The sequence below is a fragment of the Juglans microcarpa x Juglans regia genome, chromosome 2D (assembly GCF_004785595.1).
Source record: "Juglans microcarpa x Juglans regia isolate MS1-56 chromosome 2D, Jm3101_v1.0, whole genome shotgun sequence".
In the NCBI taxonomy this organism is placed as follows: Eukaryota; Viridiplantae; Streptophyta; class Magnoliopsida; order Fagales; family Juglandaceae; genus Juglans; species Juglans microcarpa x Juglans regia.
The window spans coordinates 21,328,576-21,335,466 of NC_054596.1; the positions used below are offsets into that span (position 1 = coordinate 21,328,576).

Sequence of the window (6,891 nt, forward strand, 5' to 3'; positions counted from 1 at the left end):
ACCGACCATTGAAAATAGAAGTAAAAATTATAGTTTAATTAGAATGAACGAAATAATTGTTATGTTATTAAATATAAAATCATGGAAAAAGTGCACGTTATAAATTATGAAATATAACATCATATATTTTATTTAAATAAAAATTAACATATGACTAGTAGAAATACAAAATATGATTATAATAAGTTAGACAAAAATAATTAAAAATTAAAAATTAAAAATTAAAAATTAAAAATATTTTATTGTTATACAAAGTCTAGATTGATAATCAAATGTGGGCATTTGGTTTTAAGTGTAGTAGGCAAAAGAGCAAATATTGTGATATTATGCAAATTTTAACTAATGGGAAATGCTAATATGCTGCCGGAGTTTGCTCCTCACTTTGATTGCTCATGTATTTATTTATTTTTTAATTAATGATTAAGAAAGTGACTTTTAGTGTATTGTTGTATATTTTTATTTTTTAAAAATATTTAAATATGTTGAAAAAATATGAAAATAAAAAGAATAAAAAAATAAAAGACAAATTTGTGTTAGGCGGCACGCCCAGCTGTCATTGCATGGGCAAGACGATCAATGATAATCTTGATAGACATACAATAGTCTACAAGGAAAGATCAAGCAATAAATTGATGCCTTTTAACAAGCGATCCAGTTAAACCATTCTAAATATATGCATGGGTAAAAAGATATTTAACGTTAATGTTGATAGATGTACAATAATCACCAAATCCTTAAAATATAAATCATTTGCATCATCCAAATGCATCTTTTAATATGATAAATGCATCTTATAATATGATAATCAAGAATGTGCACATATTCAAATTACAAGTGAAGGTTAAAAATATGCAACATTGTTAATAGAAATGAATGTACATATGACCACCTTGTTAACATATATATTAAAAGAGATATATATATATATATATATATATACATATATTTTTTACTACAAAGAGATTTTACAAATATATATAAATATATATTTAGAAATAGACGGCCACAATAAATAAATAATCACTCAGTAAAATAATTTTCCTTCCAAATGCCAGTTCATCTTTAGGATGATCTGGTCATAAGTTTAAATGCGTAACTTTTCAATGACTCAATGTGTCATAATTCATGTTTGTCTAACGATGACATGATTTTCATGGGCGTATGACATCACCTAGAGAGTAAAGAAAATAGTTTTCCAAATATAAGTTTTTGGCCTAGCTCTCTCGATGTAAGGTACATCTCGTTTGTTATTATAACTCCTCTCAATTAATTTTATCTTATTTTATCTAATTATTACAACTTTATCAAATTTTTACAAAAAAATAAAATAAATAATTTAACTTTTTCAAATTCTAAAATAAAAATAATATTAAAAAAATATATTCTAACAATATTTTATTCAATTGTTAACTTTAATATTAATTAATCTCATCTCATCTGAAAAAATGGCTAACTAAAATTTGGACAAATAATGATATGGTGGGATATATTTTGCTTGGAAAAAATAATTGGCGGCACAGGTTTATCGAAAAAACCAAATTAAGACCTTTTTTGGATATGCAATTAGTCTCACATCTCAACTTATTTTATTCCATTTTATCTCAGCATTCTTTTTTTTTTATACATTTTTTTTGGGGGGGGGGGTGAGGGGGGTTTTACATATTAAAATAAAAATTATATTAAAAAGGTTATATTATAAGAATATTTTAATTTCATAATATTTTTATTCAATTTTTCTCTTTTCTTTCTCAAAATTCAATAAAAATCTTAACTCAAACTATTTCAGTCATATTCATAAACTATCTCATTATTCTTTATATATTTATTATCTCGTCTCATCTAACTATCCAAACGTGATCTAACTCAATGAGCCCAATCTTACAAAATTTCAAAAATAAATTATTTTGTTGTTGTATGATTAGAATCTTAGAATAACAATATTATCGTTATCCTTTCATTATTTGATATTACATGAATAACACGTTATCCATATGAAAATTCAAGAACAAGTTTCATTCATCCCCTTAAATTTCACTTTAGTTTCATAGCATGTACTCGTCCTACATTAAGGGGAATGTTTGGGAAATAATATGAGATGAAAATTTTATGAATAATAATAAAATAATTTGTAAATAGTAATGAGATAATTTAAGTTAAGTATTTATTAGGTTTTGGGAAAGAAGCGAAAAAAATTGAATAAAAATATTATAATGTTAAAATATTGTTAGAATATAATTTTTTAATATAATTTTTATTTTAGAATTTGAAAAAGTTGAGTTGTTTTTTATTTTTTATTTTTTTTTAAAGTTGAGAAAATTTTAATGATTAGTTTGAAATTATTTATATTTAAATGATGTTTGGAAAATAAATGAGATAAAATGAAATGACATGAGATGAGATGTAAATTGTTTCTAAACATCCTTTCAGGGTCCGTTTTATAAAACAATTGTTTAATAGTATTCTTAGTCTCTCGGATATTTTCTTCTTAAACATAAAAGTTCAAAACACATTTGATTTCAAATCTTCAATTTTTTATCTAATCATTATAATTTTTCTAAACTTTCAAACAAAATGTAAAAAAAATATAACTTTTTAAATTTAAAATAAAAATAAGATTACAACTTTTTAAACTATTTTTTAAATTTATTTTATTTATATTTTATTTTATTTTCTTATTTTTTAAAATTTAATAAAATATGTTAACTCAAATCATTTTATTATTATTTAAAAATATATTGTAAATATTCTAAGTATCTAACCTGCACTAAAACAGCCAATGTTGGGCCGGATCTAATAAATGGGCTTCACCAGAATGGCCTATTAAAATTCTTAAACCCTTAACCCCAACGCCTTCAGTCCTCATTTATCGTTAGGGTTTGATTTTATCTCTCGCTTTCAACTTGATGCATGAAGCTGTTTCGCTCAAATCCATGGCTCGGCTATGACATTTCGAGGGTTTTCGGTGCTTTCTTCTATCATACCGGAACCATACCCAGGTCTGCGGCCCAAATCGACTCTCTCTACCTTCGCATTTCGCGGGTCGGTGATTGTAGGGATCCGATCGTTCGAGTGATCGACTAGTGGCTTGAAGAAGGACGAGATGTTCAGAATTCCAATCTTCATAGATTTATCAAGCATCTTCGCAAATATCATCGCTTCAAACACGCTTTACAGGTATCAATTCCCTTCAAACTTATATGCATTTGTGAGTGCCCGTGTTATTTACTTTTGATATGGGTGTACACTTTGGTTAAAATTTTTTAGGCTGCGAAGGGTTTAATGATTGTCTGATAGATGACGAATGAGTCCATCTGAATTGTATGGTATATTTGTGGTAGAAGTAAATTTGAACCTAAAAGCGTACATAAATTTATTGGTTGTTTTATACGCTGCACTCAATGTTTCCGAGCCTGCTCCAAGAACAGAAGACCGTTTTGGTTCTAAGAGATTTGATTCCACCTGTCTGCTAATCATGATTTTTCTATCCCCAGGGTAGAAAGCCCTTCCATTTTTTGCCAGTTGTGGGCAAGGTTATTCAAAACAACCCCCCCCCCCCAACTACCACCCCCAATACACGCTCTTTAATCCTTTGAGCTGCTGTCCCTACCCATCTCTTCTATATCTGTTCCTGGGAGTACCCTAAAAAAAGAATTGCTCTTCTCCCAAACCATTTCGGGTTAAGATGTAATAGCACTCATTAGGCTTACAAGGTAACTAATGGCCTCTTAGAGTTCTTGTCGCCTGTTGTTTCAACTTTGGAGGATGGTTGCACGAGGTAGAATCCTCTTTTGGAGGTATGTTTCAGAGTTTTTAAACAGTTTCCCAAGTTGTGGCAAAATCAAGAATCACAATGTGGTAATTGTTTGATATGAGAAAGAAGAGATATCAAGTTTTTTTTTCATTGGCACCAGGTGTCTGGAACAACATCCAGACTAATCCCGAGAGTGCATAGGCCCTCGACAAGGAGTTTCTCACAAGTGCACCTGAAAAAATCCCCCAGTCTGATTGCCCCCAAAGATTGTTTGCATCCAAAGGGAATTGAACCTTAGACCTAAGGGGAATATACCCGCAAGCCCAAGGCCTTTACCACTTGAGCTAATCCCTAGAGGTTAAAGAAGAGATATCAAGTGACATGTGATACTTGAGTTTGTTAAGACCGATAAGAGAAAAAAAAAAAAAAAAAAAACAAATGGTGGAATCAATCATACATGACACAAAATTTACGTGGTTCCGCAATGTTCCTACATCCACGGAGCTACAGAGAATTTGATTTTAGATGGTTATCAAAGATATAGTGAGGCGGCCGTTCAAAGGAATAATGCAATATATAGCTAACCCTAATTAGCGGGCCAGATCGGTTCAAGAGCCAAAATGTGTCAAAAATTTGGAAATCCACCAAAAAAAAGGGCAAAGGATCCTTGTCAGGTACAGTCCACCACAAACAGAATCAGGCTCCAAACAAAGAAGCCCAACAAAATTTTTATCAAAATAAGAATGCATGGGTAGGCAAAAAAAGAAAAAGAAAAGCCTCAGTTATTACTTCTATCCAAGTGTAGTTGTCGCCACCACCCCCCCCCCCCCCCTCCCAAAAAAAAAAAAAAAAAAACCCAATTACATCTCCAATTACATCTCAGTTCTCACTACTTGTGAGAACTCTAATAGAATGTTTCTATTATGAAAACTGATTAATAATGACAAATAAGGAGAACAAAATGGCCTAATAGTGTTTTTAAGTAGTCCAAAATGCTACCATAGTCCAGACTTCTAATGAAAATGAATAAATCACAGGTTCACTCATGTCAACCAAACTTTCAAATAGATCACGGGGACTTTTATCACAATTGCTTGAGTGAAGGTCTAGCAATGGTCAAGCCAGCTTTCTATTTGAGCTCATGTCGTAAATTTGATCAAGCTAGACTTTTATCGCAATTCCTTCTCCAATTATTGTCTCTCATATTTCTGCTACTTGAATCTTAAGTTTGGGAAAATTACCTCTCAATTAGATAATTCTAGCATTGGTTTTTATGGTTGAGACTTGGTTTCCATTTTGGTTGAAACATCGGCCACCCTTGTGACTGTGATTACAGGGAAGTTGTTTTGGGAAATTGTATAGGAGAGTATTTTCACTTAACCATCCGTGTTTGGCGCAATGGTAATGTGACCATAATCTTCATATTAATGCTCCCGGATCTTGTTTCGTATCAGATATCTGAATGGTTGAGTGAGCAAAGGAACCATCAGCTATCATCCCCTGCAGACATTGCCGTTCGGTTAGATTTGATTTCAAAAGTTCATGGTCTAGAAGAAGCAGAGAAGTATTTTGATGGCATCCCTGACACTTCAAGAATCACCATCCACGTATATGGTGCTCTGTTAAACTGCTATGCAGAACATAAATCTTTAGATAAAGCAGAGTCCACCATGCAGAAGATGAGGGAGGTAGGTTTTCTGAAAACATCTGTCTTATAACGTTATGTTAACTCTCTATTCTCGGATGGGTAAAACTGAGAAACTAGACAGTCTAATGCAAGAGATGGAAAGGAAGGGCATTGACTGGGATATGTTCACAGTTAACATTAGGTTGAATGCTTATGCAGCCTCCTCTGATATTAAGGGAATGGAGAAGCTTTTAATGAAGAAGGAAGCTGATCCTGAAATCACCATATACTGGAGTTCTTATGCTGTTGCTGCAAATGGATACTTAAAAGCTGGATTACATGAAAAGACGATAAAAATGCTAAAGAAAGCAGAGCAACTCGTTGGCGGTACAACAAGGAAGTCGGCTTATGAAATATTCCTCACTTATTCAGAATAAAGTAGAGGTGTATCGTATTTGGACTTGGTATGGAGCAATGGGGAAAGTCGGGAACTTGGGCTATCTTAGTATGATGAGCTCGTTAGTAAAGCTGGATGACTTGGATGGTGCTGAGAAGATTCTGGAGGAGTGGGTGTCTGTAACTACTTTCCTTGACTTTCGGATTCCACGTGTGCTGATCACTGCTTATTGCGAGAAGGGTCTTTTGGAAAAGGCTGAAGCATATATAGACAGGTTTAAAGATAGTGAGATGGAGGTAGACCCAATCACATTGGATCGCCTGGCAAGTGGATATCATGCACATGGTCAGGTGGAGAAGGCAGTGGAGACAATGAAGCAGGCACTGTTCGCAGGTCGACCAGGTTTCAAGCCCAACCGTTTTATTTTGGCAAAACATCTCGAGTACTTGAAAGAGAAGGGAGATGTGGAAGCGGCAGAGAAGATTTTGAGGTTAGAGAAAATTGTCATTTCTCAACTGCTATTTGTGAAAAATTACGAAGTTATATTCATGTTGAAAGTACATCTCGTAGAAAAGGCATTTGATCATTTGAAAGAAGATGATCATATGGAAGGGGATGGTCAGGTTCTTGATGATGAGAACTTGGGGCCACCTGAGGGCGATAGCTGTAGCCACCATGGGTGGCTGTTAGTTTTTGGTAAATTAGTTTTTAAACTTAAATTTCACCTAGTATTTAGTTAAATATATTTATTAGTTCAACACCGAGGGTGAAAAATTAGCAATTTAACAAGTTTCGTATAAGGAAACTTCTGAAGGTACGGTACATAGGATCGAAGTTTATTCTGCAGGAGTGAAAATGAAGGGTCTTATCTTGGAGAGGTTTTCCGACATAAAAAATATATATTATTTTTATAACAATCATAAAATTTTTAAAAATAACTTGTCATGTGGCACTTGATCTACATGGTTTATGTTAACAATGATGGATCGAAAAATGGATGGAGAGTCATATTTTAATAAAGGACGCTGCTAGTCGGCACCGTTAGTGTATATTGTATTTCTTTTAATAATTTAAATATATGTATTTTAAAAAAAATGTACAAATTCAAAAATAGTA

At 32.4% G+C, this 6,891-nt stretch overlaps 1 pseudogene; it reads left to right on the forward strand.

Annotated features, from left to right (window-relative positions):
• The first annotated feature begins 2,907 nt into the window (after nucleotides 1–2,907).
• LOC121249365 lies at nucleotides 2,908–6,358 on the forward strand (annotated as a pseudogene).
• Nucleotides 6,359–6,891: the final 533 nt, after the last annotated feature.